The following is a 25,980-nucleotide window of genomic DNA, read 5'->3' as shown; positions in this document are numbered from 1 at the left end:
ACAGCTCCTCCCCAGTGCTTTATATACAGATATATAATATTATAGATAGATTCCCTCTGTATCACACACACAGCTCCCTCTCCAGTGCTTTATATACAGATATATAATATTATAGAGAGGTTACCTCTGTATCACACACACACAGCCCCTCTCCTGTACCTTATATACAAATATATTATATTATAGATAGATTCCCTCTGTATCACTCACACAGCCCCCTCTCCAGTACCTTATATACAGATATATAATATTATAGAGAGATTCCCTCTGTATCACACACATACAGTCCCTCCCCAGTACCTTATATACAGATATATAATATTATAGATAGATAGATTCCCTCTGTATCACACACACACAGCCCCCTCTCCAGTGCTTTATATACAGATATATAATATTATAAATATATTCCCTCTGTATCACACACACAGCCCCTCCCCAATGCTTTATATACAGATATATAATATTATAGATAGATTCCCTCTGTATCACACACACAACCCCCTCTCCAGTGCTTTATATACAGATATATAATATTATAGATAGATTCCCTCTGTATGACACACACAGCCCCCTCTCCAGTGCTTTATATACAGATATATAATATTATAGATAGATTCCCTCTGTATCATACACACAGCCCCCTATCCAGTGCTTTATATACAGATATATAATATTATAGATAGATTCCCTCTGTATCACACACATCCCCTCTCCAGTGCTTTATATACAGATATATAATATTATAGATTCCCTCTGTATCACACACACAGCCCCCTCTACAGTACTTTATATACAGATATATAATAATATAGATAGATTCCCTCTGTATCACACACACAGCCCCTCTCCAGTACTTTATATACAGATATATAATATTATAGATAGATACCCTCTGTATCACACATACACAGCCCCCTCTCCAGTGCTTTATATACAGATATATAATATTATAGATAGATTCCCTCTGTATCACACACACAGCCCCTGTCCAGTGCTTTATATACAGATATATAATATTATAGATAGATTCCCTCTGTATCACACACACAGACCCCTCTCCAGTGCTTTATATACAGATATATAATATTATAGATTCCCTCTGTATCACACACACAGCCCCCTCTCCAGTGCTTTATATACAGATATATAATATTATAGATTCCCTCTGTATCACACACACAGCCCCCTCTTCAGTGCTTTATATACAGATATATAATATTATAGAGAGGTTCCCTCTGTATCACACACACAGCCCCTCTCCAGTGCTTTATATACAGATATATAATATTATAGAGAGATTCCCTCTGTATCACACACACACAGCCCCTCTCCAGTACCTTATATACAGATATATAATATTAACCCCTTAAAGTGAAGGTAAAGTTTTTCATTTTTTTGAACATTATTGTATTATTTATATATTGTACATTCAGATCACCAATTTTTTTTTAATTCTTTCTATATATAAAATGTAAATAAAAAGTCTTTGTTTTTACCGACTCTTCCCTTCTTTACTCCTCCCTCCATGGATTTCCTGGTTTCTGAGACTTTGACGTATAGAGCGGTCCCACCCGCTCTATACGTAGTTCAAAAGCGTGTTCTCGCTTACTGAACAATTTTGCGCATGCGCACACTTCGTGGTCCATTCAATTTGCGCATGCGTGACTTCAATTCAGTTAAACGGGAACGAGCTTTACTTAGAAACAGAGAGGAAGTAAAGGCAACGCATGCGCATATCGTCAAGTAATGCGGTGACGTAATATGACGGCCGCCTAACGGCCAGTATTTCAATTGGCTTATCAAACAATGTGACCAGGCTGAGAAAAAATAAACAAAAAACGGGTTGCCTTCACAATGTACAGAAATGGATTTAAAAACGGTAATAACTAAATAAATATAGCGATTTAACAAAATTCATGAATTAAAGTCCCATTAAATTTTACAGTATTTACAGGGGAAACAATATAATCAATCAAACTTTACCTTCACTTTAATGACCACAATGTACCCTGTATGTCACTGGTCGTTAAGGGTTTTTTCAGGACATAATAGCACAAGTCTAGCCAAAACACGCTATTAATGCCCTCCCTCCAGCATGCTTTGTGGAATAGAACAGTCTCAACGCTGGTAGCAAGACCACGCTATAAAACAATCAAGTCCCAAAAAAAGGCCAGTGACATACAGGGTACGTCGCTGGTCCTTAAGGGGTTATAGAGAGATTCCCTCTGTATCACACACACACAGCCCCCTCTCCAGTGCTTTATATACAGATATATAATATTATAGAGAGATTCCCTCTGTATCACACACACAGCCCCTCTCCAGTGCTTTATATACAGATATATAATATTATAGAGAGATTCCCTCTGTATCACACACACAGCCCCCTCTCCAGTGCTTTATATACAGATATATAATATTATAGAGAGATTCCCTCTGTATCACACACACAGCCCCCCTCCAGTGCTTTATATACAGATATATAATATTATAGATTCCCTCTGTATCACACACACACAGCCCCTCTCCAGTGCTTTATATACAGATATATAATATTATAGATACATTCCCTCTGTATCACACACACAGCCCCCTCTCCAGTACTTTATATACAGATATATAATATTATAGATAGGTTCCCTCTGTATCACACACACAGTCCCCTCTCCAGTGCTTTATATACAGATATATAATATTATAGATAGATTCCCTCTGTATCACACACACAGTCCCCTCTCCAGTGCTTTATATACAGATATATAATATTATAGATACATTCCTCTGTATCACACACACACACAGCCCCCCTCCAGTGCTTTATATACAGATATATAATATTATAGATTCCCTCTGTATCACACACACACAGCCCCTCTCCAGTGCTTTATATACAGATATATAATATTATAGATACATTCCCTCTGTATCACACACACAGCCCCCTCTCCAGTACTTTATATACAGATATATAATATTATAGATAGGTTCCCTCTGTATCACACACACAGTCCCCTCTCCAGTGCTTTATATACAGATATATAATATTATAGATACATTCCCTCTGTATCACACACACAGCCCCCTCTCCAGTACCTTATATACAGATATATAATATTATAGATTCCCTCTGTATCACACACACAGCCCCCTCTCCAGTGCTTTATATACAGATATATAATATTATAGATAGATTCCCTCTGTATCACACACACAGCCCCCTCTCCAGTGCTTTATATACAGATATATAATATTATAGATTCCCTCTGTATCACACACACAGCCCCCTCTCCAGTGTTTTATATACAGATATATAATATTATAGAGAGGTTCCCTCCCCTGCACATTATATACAGATCTATAATATTATATAAAGGTTCCCTCTGCCTCACACACACAACCTCTCCCCAGTACCTTATATACAGATAAAGGTTCCCTCTGCCTTATACACACACAGCCCTGTCCCCCTCCCCAGCACTTTATATTTAGATGTACAGTATTATTGAAAGACTCACACACGTAAAATGCTCCCTCCCCAGTACTTACTACCTAATAAACACACACTTAACACTGCTTTAGCTCAGTATATTGAGTATGTGACACTATACAATGGTGGCTTTGCTAATGTTTACCTCTATGATACTGCTGCCATGTTGACTGCTGATTATGTAGCAGCTAGTTCCCTTCCGGGATAAGGACCCATGAGGTCCCAGATCACATGACTGCAGTGACCATAAGTTTGATTGCAGCAGATAGGTCACTACTGTGTTTAGGAACAAGCTGCTACCATCTTAACAGTACAGTGGTTTTATGTAGGTTACCGTGTAATAAGGGTGAGTAAAATATGTATCTTTTTAAGTACGGTTTTGTGGTATATATCTGTGTATACGGTAGTGAGAAGGCTGTAAGTGTGAGGCGGAGGGTACATCTATATAACATATCTGTATAAAGGTATTGATGAGGGTCTGTGTGTGTAAGGCAGAGGGTACATCTATATAACATATATCTGTATAAAGGTAATGAGCAGTATATAACGTATTGATGAGGGTCTGTGTGTGTAAGGCAGAGGGTACATCTATATAACATATATCTGTATAAAGGTAATGGGGAGTATATAAGGTATTGATGAGGGTCTGTGTGTGTGAGGCAGAGGGTACATCTATATAACATATATCTGTATAAAGGTAATGGGGAGTATATAAGGTATTGATGAGGGTCTGTGTGTGTGAGGCAGAGGGTACATCTATATAACATATATCTGTATAAAGGTAATGGGGAGTATATAAGGTATTGATGAGGGTCTGTGTGTGTGAGGCAGAGGGTACATCTATATAACATATATCTGGGACATACTAAACTGCATATTGGGATGATGGGATGATTGGCTGCAATGCTAAACACTATCACTAGATGTCATTATACTTTTTACACACATTCATGGTAATGACTCTGCTGTAACTCAAAATATGTTGTTCTTTTCTGCACTGCTTGATACTAAGTTGCAAACAGTAGTTGCAAATGTTTAACTATTCACTTGCTGACATATATACAGTTGTATAATGGAATCACATTAAATAATATAATAGAAAAATACTTTTGTGGGACTACATTACTAATTTAATATAGTACATGTATGTGCAAAGCAACACATTTAACCTGTTTTGATAGGAACCTGTGAATAGATGTTTTAAACATGGGGATTATGGGTTACACATGCCAAGGAAAATTGTAATTTCTGATAAGAATATGGTTACAACTATTTTTCTACATGGGGATTATGGGTGAAATACCATGGTTACACATGCAGAAGAACACATTTCACCTGTTTCTGATAGGAAAATGGTTATAATTATTTTTATACATGGGGATTATGGGTGAAATATCATGGTTACACATGCAGAAGAACACATTTGACCTGTTTCTGATAGGAAAATGGTTATAATTATTTTTCTACATGGGGATTATGGGTGGAATATCATGGTTACACATGCAGAGGAACACATTTGACCTATTTCTGATAAGAATTTGGATATAATTATTTTTATATATGGGGATTATGGGTGAAATATCATGGTTACACATGCAGAAGAACACATTTGACCTGTTTCTGATAGGAATATGGTTATAATTATTGTTATACATGGGGATTATGGGTGAAATACCATGGTTACACATGCAGAAGAACACATTTGACCTGTTTCTGATAGGAATATGGTTATAATTATTTTTATACATGGGGATTATGGGTGAAATACCATGGTTACACATGCAGAAGAACACATTTGACCTGTTTCTGATAGGAAAATAGTTATAATTATTTTTATACATGGGGATTATGGGTGAAATATCATGGTTACACATGCAGAAGAACACATTTGACCTGTTTCTGATAGGAATATGGTTCTAATTATTTTTATACATGGGGATTATGGGTGAAATATCATGGTTACACATGCAGAAGAACACATTTCACCTGTTTCTGATAGGAATATGGTTCTAATTATTTTTATACATGGGGATTATGGGTGAAATACCATGGTTACACATGCAGAAGAACACATTTGACCTGTTTCTGATAGGAAAATGGTTATAATTATTTTTTATACATGTGGAATATCATGGTTACACATGCAGAGGAACACATTTGACCTGTTTCTGATAAGAATTTGGATATAATTATTTTTATATATGGGGATTATGGGTGAAATATCATGGTTACACATGCAGAAGAACACATTTGACCTGTTTCTGATAGGAATATGGTTATAATTATTGTTATACATGGGGATTATGGGTGAAATACCATGGTTACACATGCAGAAGAACACATTTGACCTGTTTCTGATAGGAAAATGGTTATAATTATTTTTATACATGGGGATTATGGGTGAAATATCATGGTTACACATGCAGAAGAACACATTTCACCTGTTTCTGATAGGAATATGGTTCTAATTATTTTTATACATGGGGATTATGGGTGAAATACCATGGTTACACATGCAGAAGAACACATTTGACCTGTTTCTGATAGGAAAATGGTTATAATTATTTTTATACATGGGGATTATGGGTGAAATATCATGGTTACACATGCAGAAGAACACATTTGACCTGTTTCTGATAGGAATATGGTTATAATTATTGTTATACATGGGGATTATGGGTGAAATACCATGGTTACACATGCAGAAGAACACATTTGACCTGTTTCTGATAGGAAAATGGTTATAATTATTTTTATACATGGGGATTATGGGTGAAATATCATGGTTACACATGCAGAAGAACACATTTCACCTGTTTCTGATAGGAATATGGTTCTAATTATTTTTATACATGGGGATTATGGGTGAAATACCATGGTTACACATGCAGAAGAACACATTTGACCTGTTTCTGATAGGAAAATGGTTATAATTATTTTTATACATGGGGATTATGGGTGAAATATCATGGTTACACATGCAGAAGAACACATTTCACCTGTTTCTGATAGGAATATGGTTCTAATTATTTTTATACATGGGGATTATGGGTGAAATACCATGGTTACACATGCAGAAGAACACATTTGACCTGTTTCTGATAGGAAAATGGTTATAATTATTTTTATACATGGGGATTATGGGTGAAATATCATGGTTACACATGCAGAAGAACACATTTGACCTGTTTCTGATAGGAAAATGGTTATAATTATTTTTCTACATGGGGATTATGGGTGGAATATCATGGTTACACATGCAGAGGAACACATTTGACCTGTTTCTGATAAGAATTTGGATATAATTATTTTTATATATGGGGATTATGCGTGAAATATCATGGTTACACATGCAGAAGAACACATTTGACCTGTTTCTGATAGGAATATGGTTATAATTATTTTTATACATGGGGATTATGGGTGAAATACCATGGTTACACATGCTTAACAACACATTTGACCTGTTTCTGATAGGAATTTGGTTATAACTATTTTCTACATTGGGATTATGGGTGAAATATCATGGTTACACATGCAGAGGAACACATTTGACCTGTTTCTGATAGGAATATGGTTCTAATTATTTGTATACATGGGGATTATGGGTGAAATATAATTTTTACACATGCAGAAGAACACATTTGACCTGTTTCTGATAGGAAAATGGTTATCATTATTTTCATGCATGGGGATTATGGGTGAAATATCATGGTTACACATGCAGAAGAACACATTTGACCTGTTTCTGATAGGAATATGGTTCTAATTATTTTTATATATGGGGATTATGGGTGAAATATCATGGTTACACATACAGAGGAACACATTTGACCTGTTTCTGATAGGAATATGGTTCTAATTATTTTTATACATGGGGATTATGGGTGAAATACCATGGTTACACATGCAGAAGAACACATTTGACCTGTTTCTGATAGGAAAATGGTTATAATTATTTTTATACATGGGGATTATGGGTGAAATATCATGGTTACACATGCAGAAGAACACATTTGACCTGTTTCTGATAGGAAAATGGTTATAATTATTTTTCTACATGGGGATTATGGGTGGAATATCATGGTTACACATGCAGAAGAACACATTTCACCTGTTTCTGATAGGAATATGGTTCTAATTATTTTTATACATGGGGATTATGGGTGAAATACCATGGTTACACATGCACAAGAACACATTTGACCTGTTTCCGATAGGAAAATGGTTATAATTATTTTTATACATGGGGATTATGGGTGAAATATCATGGTTACACATGCAGAAGAACACATTTCACCTGTTTCTGATAGGAATATGGTTCTAATTATTTTTATACATGGGGAATATGGGTGAAATACCATGGTTACACATGCAGAAGAACACATTTGACCTGTTTCTGATAGGAATATGATTATAATTATTTTTATATATGGGTATTATGGGTGAGATATCATGGTTACACATGCAGAAGAACACATTTGACCTGTTTCTGATAGGAATATGGTTCTAATTATTTTTATACATGGGGATTATGGGTGAAATACCATGGTTACACATGCAGAAGAACACATTTGACCTGTTTCTGATAGGAAAATGGTTATAATTATTTTTATACATGGGGATTATGGGTGAAATACCATGGTTACACATGCAGAAGAACACATTTGACCTGTTTCTGATAGGAAAATGGTTATAATTATTTTTTACATGGGGATTATGGGTGAAATATCATGGTTACACATGCAGAAGAACACATTTCACCTGTTTCTGATAGGAATATGGTTCTAATTATTTTTATACATGGGGATTATGGGTGAAATACCATGGTTACACATGCAGAAGAACACATTTGACCTGTTTCTGATAGGAAAATGGTTATAATTATTTTTATACATGGGGATTATGGGTGAAATATCATGGTTACACATGCAGAAGAACACATTTCACCTGTTTCTGATAGGAAAATGGTTATAATTATTTTTATATATGGGGATTATGGGTGAAATATCATGGTTACACATGCAGAAGAACACATTTGACCTGTTTCTGATAGGAAAATGGTTATAATTATTTTTCTACATGGGGATTATGGGTGGAATATCATGGTTACACATGCAGAGGAACACATTTGACCTGTTTCTGATAAGAATTTGGATATAATTATTTTTATATATGGGGATTATGGGTGAAATATCATGGTTACACATGCAGAAGAACACATTTGACCTGTTTCTGATAGGAATATGGTTATAATTATTTTTATACATGGGGATTATGGGTGAAATACCATGGTTACACATGCTTAAGAACACATTTGACCTGTTTCTGATAGGAAAATGGTTATAATTATTTTTATGCATGGGGATTATGGGTGAAATATCATGGTTACACATGCAGAAGAACACATTTGACCTGTTTCTGATAGGAATATGGTTCTAATTATTTTTATACATGGGGATTATGGGTGAAATATCATGGTTACACATGCAGAAGAACACATTTGACCTGTTTCTGATAGGAATATGGTTCTAATTATTTTTATACATGGGGATTATGGGTGAAATACCATGGTTACACATGCAGAAGAACACATTTGACCTGTTTCTGATAGGAAAATGGTTATAATTATTTTTATACATGGGGATTATGGGTGAAATATCATGGTTACACATGCAGAAGAACACATTTCACCTGTTTCTGATAGGAAAATGGTTATAATTATTTTTATATATGGGGATTATGGGTGAAATATCATGGTTACACATGCAGAAGAACACATTTGACCTGTTTCTGATAGGAAAATGGTTATAATTATTTTTCTACATGGGGATTATGGGTGGAATATCATGGTTACACATGCAGAGGAACACATTTGACCTGTTTCTGATAAGAATTTGGATATAATTATTTTTATATATGGGGATTATGGGTGAAATATCATGGTTACACATGCAGAAGAACACATTTGACCTGTTTCTGATAGGAATATGGTTATAATTATTTTTATACATGGGGATTATGGGTGAAATACCATGGTTACACATGCTTAAGAACACATTTGACCTGTTTCTGATAGGAAAATGGTTATAATTATTTTTATGCATGGGGATTATGGGTGAAATATCATGGTTACACATGCAGAAGAACACATTTGACCTGTTTCTGATAGGAATATGGTTATAATTATTTTTATATATGGGGATTATGGGTGAAATATCATGGTTACACATGCAGAGGAACACATTTGACCTGTTTCTGATAGGAATATGGTTATAATTATTTTTATATATGGGGATTATGGGTGAAATATCATGGTTACACATGCAGAGGAACACATTTGACCTGTTTCTTATAGGAATATGATTATAATTATTTTTATATATGGGTATTATGGGTGAAATATCATGGTTACACATGCAGAAGAACACATTTGACCTGTTTCTGATAGGAATTTGGTTATAATTATTGTTATACATGGGGATTATGGGTGAAATATCATGGTTACACATGCAGAGGAACACATTTTACCTGTTTCTGATAGGAATATGGTTCTAATTATTTTTATACATGGGAATTATGGGTGAAATATCATGCTTACAAATGCAGAAGAACACATTTGACCTGTTTCTGATAGGAATATGGTTATAATTCTTTTTATATATGGGGATTATGGGTGAAATATCATGGTTACACATGCAGAGGAACACATTTGACTTGTTTATGATAGGAATATGGTTATAATTATTTTTATATATGGGTATTATGGGTGAAATATCACGGTTACACATGCAGAAGAACACATTTAACCTGTTTCTGATAGGAATTTGGTTATAATTATTGTTATACATGGGGATTATGGGTGAAATATAATGGTTAGACATGCAGAGGAACACATTTGACCTGTTTCTGATAGGAATATGGTTATAATTATTTTTCTACATGGGGATTATGGGTGAAATATAATGGTTACACATGCAGAAGAACACATTTGACCTGTTTCTGATAGGAATATGGTTCTAATTATTTTTATACATGGGGATTATGGGTGAAATACCATGGTTACACATGCAGAAGAACACATTTGACCTGTTTCTGATAGGAATATGGTTATAATTATTTTTCTACATGGGGATTATGGGTGAAATATAATTGTTACACATGCAGAGGAATACATTTGACCTGTTTCTGATAGGAAATTGGTTATAATTATTTTTATACATGGGGATTATGGGTGAAATAACATAATTTATGTAAGAACTTACCTGATAAATTCATTTCTTTCATATTAGCAAGAGTCTTATTTGATATGTAGTTTTCTTTCATGTAATTAGCAAGAGTCCATGAGCTAGTGACGTATGGGATATACATTCCTACCAGGAGGGGCAAAGTTTCCCAAACCTTAAAATGCCTATAAATACACCCCTCACCACACCCACAAATCAGTTTAACGAATAGCCAAGAAGTGGGGTGATAAGAAAAAAGTGCGAAAACATAAAAAATAAGGAATTGGAATAATTGTGCTTTATAAAAAAATCATAACCACCACAAAAAAGGGTGGGCCTCATGGACTCTTGCTAATATGAAAGAAATGAATTTATCAGGTAAGTTCTTACATAAATTATGTTTTCTTTCATGTAATTAGCAAGAGTCCATGAGCTAGTGACGTATGAGATAATGACTACCCAAGATGTGGATCTTTCCACGCAAGAGTCACTAGAGAGGGAGGGATAAAATAAAGACAGCCAATTCCTGCTGAAAATAATTTACCTTAGATTTTTTATCCTGTGGTAAAAAAGTTCCCTTCCTTCCAGTAACAGTTGAGATAAAAGAATCCAACTGAGAACCAAATTACCCAAATTATTCCATTCCCTGGAAATTACTTCAGAAATAGCATCAGGGACAGGAAACACTTCTGGAATAACTACAGGAGATTTAAAAACCTTATTTAAACGTTTAGTTTTAGTATCAAGAGGACCAGAATCCTCTATTTCTAATGCAATTAATACTTCTTTAAATAAAGAACGAGTAAATTCCATCTTGAACAAATACAAAGATTTATCAGCATCAACCTCTGAGACAGAAACCTCTGAACCAGAGGAACCTTTATCAGTATCAGAATGATGATGTTCATTTAAAAATTCATCTGAAAAAAGAGAAGTTTTTAAAGACTTTTATGTATACTAGAAGGAGAGATAACAGACATAGCCTTCTTAATGGATTTAGAAACAAAATCTCTTATGTTATCAGGAACACTCTGAGTATTAGATGTTGACGGAACAGCAACAGGTAATGTAACAGTACTAAAGGAAATTTTATCTGCATTAACAAGTTTGTCATAACATTTAATACAAACAACAGCTGAAGGAACAGATACCAAAAGTGATACACTTAGCTTTGGTAGCTCCAGCACCGGGCAGCGATTTTCCTGAAGTATCTTCTGACTCAGTTGCAACGTGGAACATCTTGCAATATGTAATAGAAAAAACAACATATAAAGCAAAATTGATCATATTCCTTAAATGACAGTTTCAGGAATGGGAAAAAAATGCCAGTGAACAAGCTTCTAGCAACCAGAAGCAATAAATAATGAGACTTAAATAATGTGGAGACAAAAGTGACGCCCATATTTTTTTAGCGCCAAATAAGACGCCCACATTATTTGGCGCCTAAATGCTTTTGGCGGCAAAAATGACGCCACATCCGGAACGTCGACACTTTTGACGCAAAAGAACGTAAAAAATGACGCAACTTCCGGCGACACGTATGACGCCGGAAACAGAAAAAAATTTTGCGCCAAAAAAGTCAGCGCCAAGAATGACGCAATAAAATGAAGCATTTTCAGCCCCCGCGAGCCTAACAGCCCACAGGGAAAAAGTAAAATTTTTTAAGGTAAGAAAAAATGATTGATTCAAATGCATTATCCCAAATATGAAACTGACTGTCTGAAAATAAAGAATGTTGAACATCCTGAGTCAAGGCAAATAAATGTTTGAATACATATATTTAGAACTTTATAAAAAAGTGCCCAACCATAGCTTAGAGTGTCACAGAAAATAAGATTTACTTACCCCAGGACACTCATCTACATGTTGTAGAAAGCCAAACCAGTACTGAAACGAAAATCAGCAGAGGTAATGGTATATATATAAGAGTATATCGTCGATCTGAAAAGGGAGGTAAGAGATGAATCTCTACGACCGATAACAGAGAACCTATGAAATAGACCCCGTAGAAGGAGATCATTGCATTCAAATAGGCAATACTCTCCTCACATCCCTCTGACATTCACTGCACTCTGAGAGGAAAACCGGGCTCCAACCTGCTGCGGAGCGCATATCAACGTAGAATCTAGCACAAACTTACTTCACCACCTCCATAGGAGGCAAAGTTTGTAAAAACTGATTTGTGGGTGTGGTGAGGGGTGTATTTATAGGCATTTTAAGGTTTGGGAAACTTTGCCCCTCCTGGTAGGAATGTATATCCCATACGTCACTAGCTCATGGACTCTTGCTAATTACATGAAAGAAATTATTGTTATACATGGGGATTATGGGTGAAATATCATGGTTACACATGCAGAAGAACACATTTGACCTGTTTCTGATAGGAATATGGTTATAATTATTGTTATACATGGGGATTATGGGTGAAATATCATGGTTACACTTGAAGAGGAACACATTTGACCTGTTTCTGATAGGAATATGGTTATAATTATTTTTATATATGGGGATTATGGGTGAAATATCATGGTTACGCATGCAGAGGAACACATTTGACTTGTTTATGATAGGAATATGGTTCTAATTATTTGTATACATGGGGATTATGGGTGAAATATCATGGTTGCACATGCAGAAGAACAAATTTGACCTGTTTCTGATAGGAATATGGTTCTAATTATTTTTATACATGGGGATTATGGGTGAAATATCATGGTTACACATGCAGAGGAACACATTTTACCTGTTTCTGATAGGAATATGGTTCTAATTATTTTTTATACATGGGGATTATGGGTGACATATCATGGTTACACATGCAGAAGAACACATTTGACCTGTTTCTGATAGGAAAATGGTTATAATTATTTTTATACATGGGGATTATGGGTGAAATATCATGCTTACAAATGCAGAAGAACACATTTGACCTGTTTCTGATAGGAATATGGTTATAATTATTGTTATACATGGGGATTATGGGTGAAATATCATGGGTACACTTGAAGAGGAACACATTTGACCTGTTTCTGATAGGAATATGGTTATAATTATTTTTATATATGGGGATTATGGGTGAAATATCATGGTTACACATGCAGAGGAACACATTTGACTTGTTTATGATAGGAATATGGTTATAATTATTTTTATATATGGGGATTATGGGTGAAATATCATGGTTACACATGCAGAGGAACACATTTGACCTGTTTCTGATAGGAATATGGTTCTAATTATTTTTATACATGGGGATTATGGGTGAAATATCATGGTTACACATGCAGAGGAACACATTTTACCTGTTTCTGATAGGAATATGGTTCTAATTATTTTTTATACATGGGGATTATGGGTGAAATATCATGGTTACACATGCAGAAGAACACATTTGACCTGTTTCTGATAGGAATATGGTTCTAATTATTTTTCTACATGGGGATTATGGGTGAAATATCATGGTTACACTTGCAGAGGAACACATTTGACCTGTTTCTGATAGGAATATGGTTATAATTATTTTTCTACATGGGGATTATGGGTGAAATATCATGGTTACACATGCAGAAGAACACATTTGACCTGTTTCTGATAGGAATATGGTTATAATTATTTTTATACATGGGGATTATGAGTGAAATATCATGGTTACACATGCAGAAGAACACATTTGACCTGTTTCTGATAGGAAAATGGTTATAATTATTTTTCTACATGGGGATTATGGGTGGAATACCATGGTTACACATGCTTAAGAACACATTTGACCTGTTTCTAATAGGAATTTGGTTATAACTATTATTCTACATGGGGATTATGGGTGAAATATCATGGTTACACATGCAGAGGAACACATTTGACCTGTTTCTGATAGGAATATGGTTATAATTATTTTTATATATGGGTATTATGGGTGAAATATAATGGTTACACTTGCAGAGGAACATATTTGACGTGTTTCTGATAGGAATTTGGTTATAATTATTTTTATACATGGGGATTATGGGTGAAATATCATGCTTACAAATGCAGAAGAACACATTTGACCTGTTTCTGATAGGAATATGGTTATAATTATTGTTATACATGGGGATTATGGGTGAAATATCATGGTTACACTTGAAGAGGAACACATTTGACCTGTTTCTGATAGGAATATGGTTATAATTATTTTTATATATGGGGATTATGGGTGAAATATCATGGTTACACATGCAGAGGAACACATTTGACTTGTTTATGATAGGAATATGGTTATAATTATTTTTATATATGGGTATTATGGGTGAAATATCACGGTTACACATGCAGAAGAACACATTTGACCTGTTTCTGATAGGAATATGGTTCTAATTATTTGTATACATGGGGATTATGGGTGAAATATCATGGTTGCACATGCAGAAGAACACATTTGACCTGTTTCTGATAGGAATATGGTTCTAATTATTTTTATACATGGGGATTATGGGTGAAATATCATGGTTACACATGCAGAGGAACACATTTTACCTGTTTCTGATAGGAATATGGTTCTAATTATTTTTTATACATGGGGATTATGGGTGACATATCATGGTTACACATGCAGAAGAACACATTTGACCTGTTTCTGATAGGAAAATGGTTATAATTATTTTTATACATGGGGATTATGGGTGAAATATCATGCTTACAAATGCAGAAGAACACATTTGACCTGTTTCTGATAGGAATATGGTTATAATTATTGTTATACATGGGGATTATGGGTGAAATATCATGGGTACACTTGAAGAGGAACACATTTGACCTGTTTCTGATAGGAATATGGTTATAATTATTTTTATATATGGGGATTATGGGTGAAATATCATGGTTACACATGCAGAGGAACACATTTGACTTGTTTATGATAGGAATATGGTTATAATTATTTTTATATATGGGGATTATGGGTGAAATATCATGGTTACACATGCAGAGGAACACATTTGACCTGTTTCTGATAGGAATATGGTTCTAATTATTTTTATACATGGGGATTATGGGTGAAATATCATGGTTACACATGCAGAGGAACACATTTTACCTGTTTCTGATAGGAATATGGTTCTAATTATTTTTTATACATGGGGATTATGGGTGAAATATCATGGTTACACATGCAGAAGAACACATTTGACCTGTTTCTGATAGGAATATGGTTCTAATTATTTTTCTACATGGGGATTATGGGTGAAATATCATGGTTACACTTGCAGAGGAACACATTTGACCTGTTTCTGATAGGAATATGGTTATAATTATTTTTCTACATGGGGATTATGGGTGAAATATCATGGTTACACATGCAGAAGAACACATTTGACCTGTTTCTGATAGGAATATGGTTATAATTATTTTTATACATGGGGATTATGAGTGAAATATCATGGTTACACATGCAGAAGAACACATTTGACCTGTTTCTGATAGGAAAATGGTTATAATTATTTTTCTACATGGGGATTATGGGTGGAATACCATGGTTACACATGCTTAAGAACACATTTGACCTGTTTCTAATAGGAATTTGGTTATAACTATTATTCTACATGGGGATTATGGGTGAAATATCATGGTTACACATGCAGAGGAACACATTTGACCTGTTTCTGATAGGAATATAGTTGTAATTATTTTTCTACTTGTGGATTATGGGTTGAATATCATGGTTACACATGCCAAGGAACATATTTGACCTGTTTCTGATAGAAATATGGGTATAATTATTTTTTACATGGGAATTATGGGTGGAATATAATGGTTACACATGCCAAGGAACATATTTGACCTGTTTCTGATAGGAATATGGGTCTAAATGTTTTTATATAAGGGGATTATGGGCGGAATATCATGGTTACACATGGCAAGGAGCATATTTGACTTGTTACTGCTAAGACTATGGGTATAATTATTTTTCTATGTAGGGATTATGGGTGGAATATCATGGTTACACATGTCAAGGAACATATTTAACCTGTTTCTGATAAGAATAATGGTATAATTATTTTTATGCATTGGATTATGGGTGCCATTTCGTTATACATCCCTAGTAACATATTTGACCTGTTTCTGGTAAGAATATGGTTATAATGATTTCTCTACATGGGGATAATGTTGCCCCACGGGGTTTTTGTTGTGTGCCACGCGTACTGCTAATACCACTCTGAACATCACCTGTGTGTCCTTGGCGGGAACCAGCGTCTATGTAAGTAATGTCACGCTGTGCCGTTGCTAGGGGCGCGTCGTCTTCACCATGCTCGTTGCCTAGGGCTGTGTCAGCTCAGGATGCGTGCAGCGCTGATGTCATCACTCCACGCTCCTGACACCGTTTAGTCTCTTGACGCCAATCCACCAGGTACTTTAGCGGGCAGCAATCGATTTGTCACTGCCCAAATATAGGTGCTACTTCGTGTGTTCCTGGGAGTGACAGATCGTCTGCTGGACTGATACTTTGTTGCTGAAACCTTGCCTGTCTTACTACGCTACTTGGTTAACCCCTAAACTGCTGGACTGATACTTTGTTGCTGAAACTCTCCTGTCTTACTACGCTACTTGGTTAACCCCTAAACTGCTGGACTGATACTTTGTTGCTGAAACCTTGCCTGTCTTACTACGCTACTTGGTTAACCACTAAACTGCTGGACTGATACTTTGTTGCTGAAACCTTGCCTGTCTTACTGCTCTACCTGGTTAACCGCTAATCTGCTGGACTGATCCTTGTTACTGAACCCTGCCTGTCTCACTACGCTACTTAGTTAACCCCTAACTTGCTGGACTGACTTCTTGTTGCTGATCCCTGCCTGTCTCACTACGCTACCTGGTTAACCCCTACATTGCTGGACTGTCTTCTTGTTGCTGAACCCTGCCTGTCTCGCTACGCTACCTGGTTAACCCCTGATATGCTGGCCTGATTTTCTGTTGCCATATCCTGTCTGTCTTATTTGCCTTGTGCTGTCCACCCTGTGGTGAGTGCCGCTCTCCTCATTTGCCTGATACTCTCTGCTCTGGGATATTCCCTATCTTTCCGGCTCGACGCCAGGATAACAAGACTACTGGCCGAGTTCGGTCTGATAGAGGAGTATCCCACGAGCCTTAAAAGTAACTCCTTTTCATGTAATCTCTGCCCAAGAATAGGTTTACCCCTGTGTACCCCTGGGTGCTATTGTAGCAACTTGCTAGTGTTCTATAGTGGACTGCCTGCTTGTTACAGAACCCTGGGTCTTGTGACCATTCCTTTGCTACCATTCCTTTGCTTAACCCTTTTGAAAGATTTGACATCCTGCCTGTTACTGAACCCTGCACTGCCTTGTGACCCATAATTTGCTTAACCCTTTTGGAAACTCAGAAAGATTGAACTGCCTACTCTTAAGGAACCCTGCACTGTCTGGTGAGCATTCCTTTTGTTTTATTTCTTGTGTTTCTCAGGGGCATAGAACTACTTGCTTACTTCTGAGCCCTACTCAGCTCTTTGACCTTCTCCTCATTAACCCTTGCTGCTCATTGTGTTTGCTGTTCCTGTACTACCACATTCTTTCAATCCGTTAACTTTAGTTCTGGGATTTTTCCTTATGTTTCCACTTGATGCTAGGATAAGAAAATCTACTGGCCAGGATTGGTCTGATAGGAAATATTGCACGAACATAACAGATAATGGGTTAAATATCATGGTTACACATGCCAAGGAACATATTTGAGCTGTTTCTGGTAAGAAAATGGGTATACATACTTTGAACATGGTGATTATGGGTGGTATATCATCGTTACACATGCTGAGGAACATATTTGACCTGTTTCTGATAAGAATATGGTTATAATTATTTGTATATAATGGGATTATGGGTGGAATATCATGATTACACATCCCAAGTAACATATGTGACCTGTTTATAATAAGAATATGGTTATATTTTTCTACATGGGGATTATGGGTGGAATACCATGGTTACACATACTAAGTAACATATTTGACCTGTATCTGATAAGAATATTAGTATAATATTTTTCCTACATGGGGATTATGGGTGCAATATCATGATTACTCATACCAAGGAACACATTTGACATGTTTCTTATAGGAATATGGGTATAATTATTTTTCTATGTGGGGATTATGGGTGAAATATTATGATTACACATGCCAAGGAACATATTTGACCTATTTCTGCTACTTCTGGTTACAAGAAGTACAGGCTACAAGTAAACGTTTCTACAAATTCAACACTAGAAATATTTTTAGTTCACAAACCCAACCAGCCATCTAGTTTATATAGGGTCTCAATTTGCAGATACCCTGCTTATGTATAATTTTTTTTTTTTTAACCTATTTTTAGATGGAGCATGTATCTCAAACATCAATATAGATTATGTCTATACCAAGGCCATAATAACAACAGACACAATAAATGTCTTACCGAAAACAGTCCATTCTTACTGAACAAGTGCATTTTCATATGCTCATGTGTATTGATGTGAAACAGTAGGTTAGACTTCCTTACAAGACAAGCGGATAGCTTCATATATTTAGGGGCCGATTTATGAATGTCCGCCCCATATCGATAAATGCCGACATTTGTTCAATTCTGCCCCCTGCACATTCACGGCCAATCGGCCGCTAGCAGGGGGTGTCAATCATCCCGATCAGATCAGGATGATTGCTGTCCACCACCTCAGAGGTGGCGGACGAGTTAACGAGCAGCGGTCTTAGGACCACTGCTCCTTAACTCTTGTTTCCAGCAAGCCTGAAGACTCATGCAGAAACTGCAGCATACACTGCATGATAAATCGGCCCCTTAGACTGGAATTGAGAATTTTCCATCGTCCATGCTAAACATAAAAAAAGGAAAAATATCTGGTTATTTCCTTGGGAGATCATGAGGGGTAATTTACACATGTAAACTATTATTAAATAACTGGACAGGAAGAGTGTTTTACTTTGTGTCCCCATTAATGAAATTCAATGTCAATAAACATCCAGTTTATCCCAGGCAATTTAAAATTCACATTAAGAGCAGTTTATCAGAACTATTTTGTACTTTTTTATTTACATGTTTATTGTTTTGAATAGCTATGTACCAAAACAATTTTAAAGGACAATTTAACATTCTACTAAATAGTAATACTAAAATTTGGTGCTATTTTCTTTTGCACTGTAAACAAATTAAATATGTTGTTGGTCTACCCTTCTGTCCTCCACACTTCTGGTGATACCAGTTTCGACACACAACACTTAGGGGTCAATTTATCATTGTGCGGACGGACATGATCCACTATAGCGTACCATGTCCGCCACACATCGATAAATGCCGACAGCATTTATCATTGCACCAGCAGGTCTTGTGAACTGCTGGTACAATACTGCCCCCTGCAGATTCGCTAGCAGGGGGTGTCAATCAACCCGATCGTATTCAATTGGGTTGATTTCTGTCCGCCGCCTCAGAGCAGGCGGACAGGTTATGGAGCAGCGGTCTTTAGACCGCTGCAGACCCATAGGATCTGTTTTTCATCATGGTCAGCATCACCAAAGCAGTAACAAGACGAACAAAATGTCCAGCCTTCTGATTTGCAGTAACATGAGGGGAAAGTACTCGTCCTCCTGTGTGTCCTGTTCTGCTATTTTGACCATTGGTGGGCTGTATTTCTCAATTTTTCCTGCTACAAATGTGTGCTTTGTGGTTTGTTTAATGGTCAGGTATGAGTAATCAACTTTGCAGAATCTTGCTGTGCATCCACTGTCTAACTTTATTGCTGTCAAAATTCCTCACATATTTTGAGACCACTACATATAATGTACGAATATAGGAGGACATGCACTCCAGTTATAAGAATTACTTTGTTTCGGGCAATCCAGGTCCAGTCTGCTTCAAGAAACGCAACTGAGGGACAGAGAGTGTGAATGCAATAGAGCATTTTTTGGACAATAGCACAGTATGTGTTATATTTATTGCTTAGTGAGTCCATTATTGTCACTGTTTTAGATTTTAGGTCTGCTACATTACAGCCAAAAACCAGTGCAAACCTCTTCCATATAAAGTTAGGTCACTGTTAGTTGGAAAGAGTAAAACATCATAGTTTAAAAGTGATAAGGAATCTCCAAATTTTACAAAGGATGCATGTCCTCCATTACTGACAGAATGGAAACAATGTGGAGGAATAATAATTGCAACCATATTCGTATCAAAAACAGGTCATATATGTTCCTTGGTATGTGTAACAATGATATTCCACCCATAATCCCCATGCTGAAAAATAATTATGCCCCTATTCCTATCACAAACCAGTCAAATATATTCCTTGGCATGTGTAACTATAATATTCCACCCATAATCCCCATTTATAAAAATATGTATACCCACATTCTTAGCAGCAACAAGTGAAAAATGTTCCTTGGCATGTGTAACCATGATATTACACCAATAATCCCAATGTATAAAAATAATTATAACCATATTCCTATCAGAAACAGGTCAAATGTGTTCATCTTCATGTGTAACCATGATATTCCACCCATAATCCCCATGTATAAAAATAATTATGCCCCTATTCCTATCACAAACCAGTCAAATATATTCCTTGGCATGTGTAACTATAATATTCCACCCATAATCCCCATATATAAAAATATGTATACCCATATTTTTAGCAGCAACAAGTGAAAAATGTTCCTTCCCAAGTGTAACCATGATATTACACCAATAATCCCAATGTAAACAATATTTATACCCATGTTTCATATCAGTAAAAGGTCAAATATGTTCCTTGGCATTTGTAACCATGATATTCTGCCCATAATCCCTTTATATAAAAACATTTATGCCAATATTCCTATCAGACACAGGTCAAATATGTTCCTTGGCATGTGTAACCATGATATTTTACCCATAATCCCCACATAGAAAAATAATTATACCCATATTCCTATCAGAAACTGGTCAAACGTGTTCCTTGGCATGTGTAACCATGATATTCCACCCATAATCCCCATGTAAAAAAATAATTATACCCATACTCCTATCAGAAACCAGTCAAATATGTAACTTGGAAAGTGTAACCATGATATTCCACCCATAATCCCCATATATAAAAATAATTATACCCATATTCTTAGTAGTAACAAGTCAAATATGTTCCTTGGCATGTGTAACCATGATATTCCGCCCATAATCCCCTTACATAAAAATAATTTTACCCATATTCCTATCAGAAACAGGTCAAAAATGTTTCTTGGCATGGGTAACCATGATATTCTTTGTCCTTAGAATTATATTCCGTTTACTTAACAAATGCCTGCTAGAATAGATAACTCTGCGGCCCAAATAGGGTCAATCAATACGTCTCGGGTCTCCCAAATTCGAGTTTCCCGCGACGGTACCTAGCATAGACCGAAACGCGTCGACTGGTGAGTACGTTTGCAATTTATAGAAGATTAAGAAAACCGTCTGCACTATTGGTGTTTTTTTATTTCTAGGTACCGTCGCGGGAAACTCGAATTTGGGAGACCCGAGACGTCTAGACCTTACTTTCCGGTTCCTGCAGCACTTACAGGACCACTACAGGAACACTTTTTTAGGTTGTAAGGAACATTTACACGTTGGATTGTACTGTTCATCAATATTTTTGCTTCCACAGTGGCCACTGTTTTTTTCACCTGATTTTGATAATCTGCACAGCAGAGATTGGATTTGATATATTTTTTCTGACATTTCACGCTACACTCTTCATTACATCACAGGAATTTTAAATTTATGCTTTGTTTTTAGATTGTTTTTTGAAACACTGTTCACTTCTTTTTATGACACAGGCACTTGAAGTTTTATGTTTGAATGTCTGATTTTTTGTTTTTTAAGGATATTTAATATCAATTCATGATATCGCTTTGAACACTCTGTTAACTAACACGGGGTTATTGGACCCAGCACACAATCATCGTATCACTTAATGTATTTGTAGTTTTCTAACAGCTGCAGACGGCATTGATTGACCCTATTTGGGCCGCAGAGTTATCTATTCTAGCAGGCATTTGTTAAGTAAACGGAATATAATTCTAAGGACAAGGAGTCTCGACCCCCATGTTTACCTTAGTATTCGATATTTGAAATTTGTCGTTTGCAGACCTATGATCTTACCCTACCCAGGTATCAAGGGTAGTATTCAAGTTTGTGATTTTATTGAATTATTTTATGTGAGTTATTTTATATGTAATTAAAGTGGATGTGATTTTAATCTTATCTCAACCCCACGTAGTATTTTTTGGGCTATTACAGACCGAGCCTTCAGTGGCGCTTTGGTTTTTTATCCCTTTATTCCTTATATCTATTTGACTACTAGGAGTCAATTAACCGAAGCTAGGTCTTATCTCTGGAGGGCGCTTAGTGATATCTGTTACTATATTGTTCTAACCATGATATTCCACCCATAATCCCTTTATATAAAATATTTATATCCATATTCCTATCAGAAACAGGTCAAATATGTTTCTTGGCATGTGTAACCATGATATTCCACCAATAATCTGCATATATAAAAATATGTTTACCCATATTCTTAGCAGTAACCAGTCAAATATGTTACTTGGCATGTGTAACCATGATATTCCACCCATAATCCCCATGTAGAAAAATAATTATACCCACGTTTCTATCAGAAACAGGTCAAATATGTTCTTTGGCAGGTGTAACTATAATATTCCACCCATAAACCCCATATATTAAAATATTTGTACACATTTTCTTAGCAGTAACATGTCAAATATATTACTTGGCATGTGTAACCATAATATTCCACATATAATTCCCACGTAGAAAAATAATTATACTCATATTTCCATCAAAAACAGGTCAAATATGGTCCTTGGCAAGTGTAACCATGATATTCCACCCATAATCCACATGTATAAAAATATATATACCCATATTCTTAGTAGTAACAAGTCAAATTTGTTTCTTTCCATGTGTAACCATTTTATATCAAACCCATACACCCCATGTATAAAAAAATAATTATACCCATATTCATATCAGAAAATGGTCAAATATGTTCCTTGGCATGTGTAAACATGATATTTCACCCATAATCCCCATGTAGAAAATGAATTATAACCATATTCCTATCAGAAACAGGTCAAATGTGTTCCTCTGCAAGTGTAACCATGATATTTCACCCATAATCCCCATGTAGAAAAATAATTAGAACCATATTCCTATCAGAAACAGGTCAAATGTGTTCTTCTGCATGTGTTAGCATGATATTCCACCCATAATCCCCATGTATAACAATAATTATAACCAAATTCCTATCAGAAACAGGTCAAATGTGTTCTTCTGCATGTGTAACCATGATATATCACCCATAATACCAATATATAAAAATAATTATAACCATATTCCTATAAGAAACAGGTCAAATGTGTTTCTCTGCATGTGTAACCATGATATTTCACCCATAATCCCCATATATAAAAATAATTAGAACCATATTCCTATCAGAAACAGGTCAATGTGTTCTTCTACATGTGTAACCATGAAATTTCACCCATAATCCCCATGTATAAAAATAATTAGAACCATATTCCTATCAGAAACAGGTCAAATGTGTTCTTCTGAATGTGTAACCATGATATTTCACCCATAATCCCCATGTATAAAAGTAATTATAACCATTTTCCTATCAGAAACAGGTCAAATGTGTTCTTCTGCATGTGTAACCATGATATTTCCCCCATAATCCCCATGTATACAAATAATTAGAACCATATTCCTATCAGAAACAGGTCAAATCTGTTCCTCTGCACGTGTAACCATGATATTTCCCCCATAATCCCCATGTATACAAATAATTAGAACCATATTCCTATCAGAAACAGGTCAAATGTGTTCTTCTGCATGTGTAACCATGATTTCACCCATAATCCCCATGTATAAAAATAATTAGAACCATATTCCTATCAGAAACAGGTCAAATGTGTTCCTCTGCATGTGTAACCATGTTATTTCACCCATAATCCCCATATATAAAAATAATTATATCCATATTCCTATCAGAAACAGGTCAAATGTGTTCTTCTGCATGTGTAACCATGATAGTTCACCCATAATCCCCATGTATAAAAATAATTAGAACCATATTCCTATCAGAAACAGGTCAAATGTGTTCCTCTGCATGTCTAACCATTATATTTCACCCATAATCCCCATGTATAACAATAATAATAACCAAATTCCTATCAGAAACAGGTCAAATGTGTTCTTCTGCATGTGTAACCGTGATATTTCACCCATAATCCCCATATATAAAAATAATTAGAACCATATTCCTATCAGAAACAGGTCAAATGTGTTCTTCTGCATGTGTTAGCATGATATTTCACCCATAATCCCCATGTATAAAAATAATTACAACCATATTCCTATCAGAAAGAGGTCAAATGTGTTCTTCTGCATGTGTTAGCATGATATTTCAGCCATAATCCCCATGTATAACAATAATAATAACCAAATTCCTATCAGAAACAGGTCAAATGTGTTGTTCTGCATGTGTAACCATGATATTTCACCCATAATACCCATATATAAAAATATTTATAACCATATTACTATCAGAAACAGGTCAAATGTGTTCCTCTGCATGTGTAACCATGATATTTCACCCATAATCCCCATATATAAAAATAATTAGAACCATATTCCTATCAGAAACAGGTCAAATGTGTTCTTCTGCATGTGTAACCATGATATTTCACTCATAATCCCCATGTATAAAAATAATTATAACCATTTTCCTATCAGAAACAGGTCAAATCTGTTCCTCTGCATGTGTAACCATGATATTTCCCCCATAATCCCCATGTATACAAATAATTAGAACCATATTCCTATCAGAAACAGGTCAAATCTGTTCCTCTGCATGTGTAACCATGATATTTCCCCCATAATCCCCATGTATACAAATAATTAGAACCATATTCCTATCAGAAACAGGTCAAATGTGTTCTTCTGCATGTGTAACCATGATATTTCACCCATAATCCCCATGTATAAAAATAATTAGAACCATATTCCTATCAGAAACAGGTCAAATGTGTTCCTCTGCATGTGCAACCATGATATTTCACCCATAATCCCCATATATAAAAATAATTATATCCATATTCCTATCAGAAACAGGTCAAATGTGTTCTTCTGCATGTATAACCATGATAGTTCACCCATAGTCCCCATGTATAAAAATAATTATAACCATTTTCCT

The 25,980-nt window shown here is 35.6% G+C and overlaps 2 protein-coding genes across 5 annotated transcripts in view; one reads left to right on the top strand and one right to left on the bottom strand.

Annotated features, from left to right (window-relative positions):
• The window catches only part of LOC128666762 (gastrula zinc finger protein XlCGF71.1), a 60,397-nt gene extending 56,713 nt beyond the window's left edge, over nt 1-3,684 (bottom strand). For 3 of the 4 annotated variants that reach the window (XM_053721538.1, XM_053721541.1, XM_053721539.1), the window contains exon 1: nt 3,633-3,684. The gene's annotated coding sequence lies outside the window, so the exon portion shown is untranslated. The remainder of the gene's footprint in view (nt 1-3,632) is intronic. The other variant, XM_053721540.1, reaches the window with a different exon arrangement.
• A 79-nt stretch (nt 3,685-3,763) lies between these two features.
• Nucleotides 3,764-25,980, top strand: part of LOC128666752 (oocyte zinc finger protein XlCOF6-like) — a 278,882-nt gene continuing 256,665 nt past the window's right edge. Inside the window, exon 1 of the mRNA XM_053721519.1 lies at nt 3,764-3,833. The gene's annotated coding sequence lies outside the window, so the exon portion shown is untranslated. The remainder of the gene's footprint in view (nt 3,834-25,980) is intronic.

This window comes from Bombina bombina, chromosome 7 (genome assembly GCF_027579735.1).
Source record: "Bombina bombina isolate aBomBom1 chromosome 7, aBomBom1.pri, whole genome shotgun sequence".
Taxonomy (NCBI): Eukaryota; Metazoa; Chordata; class Amphibia; order Anura; family Bombinatoridae; genus Bombina; species Bombina bombina.
This window is presented reverse-complemented; position numbering and strand designations above follow the sequence as displayed.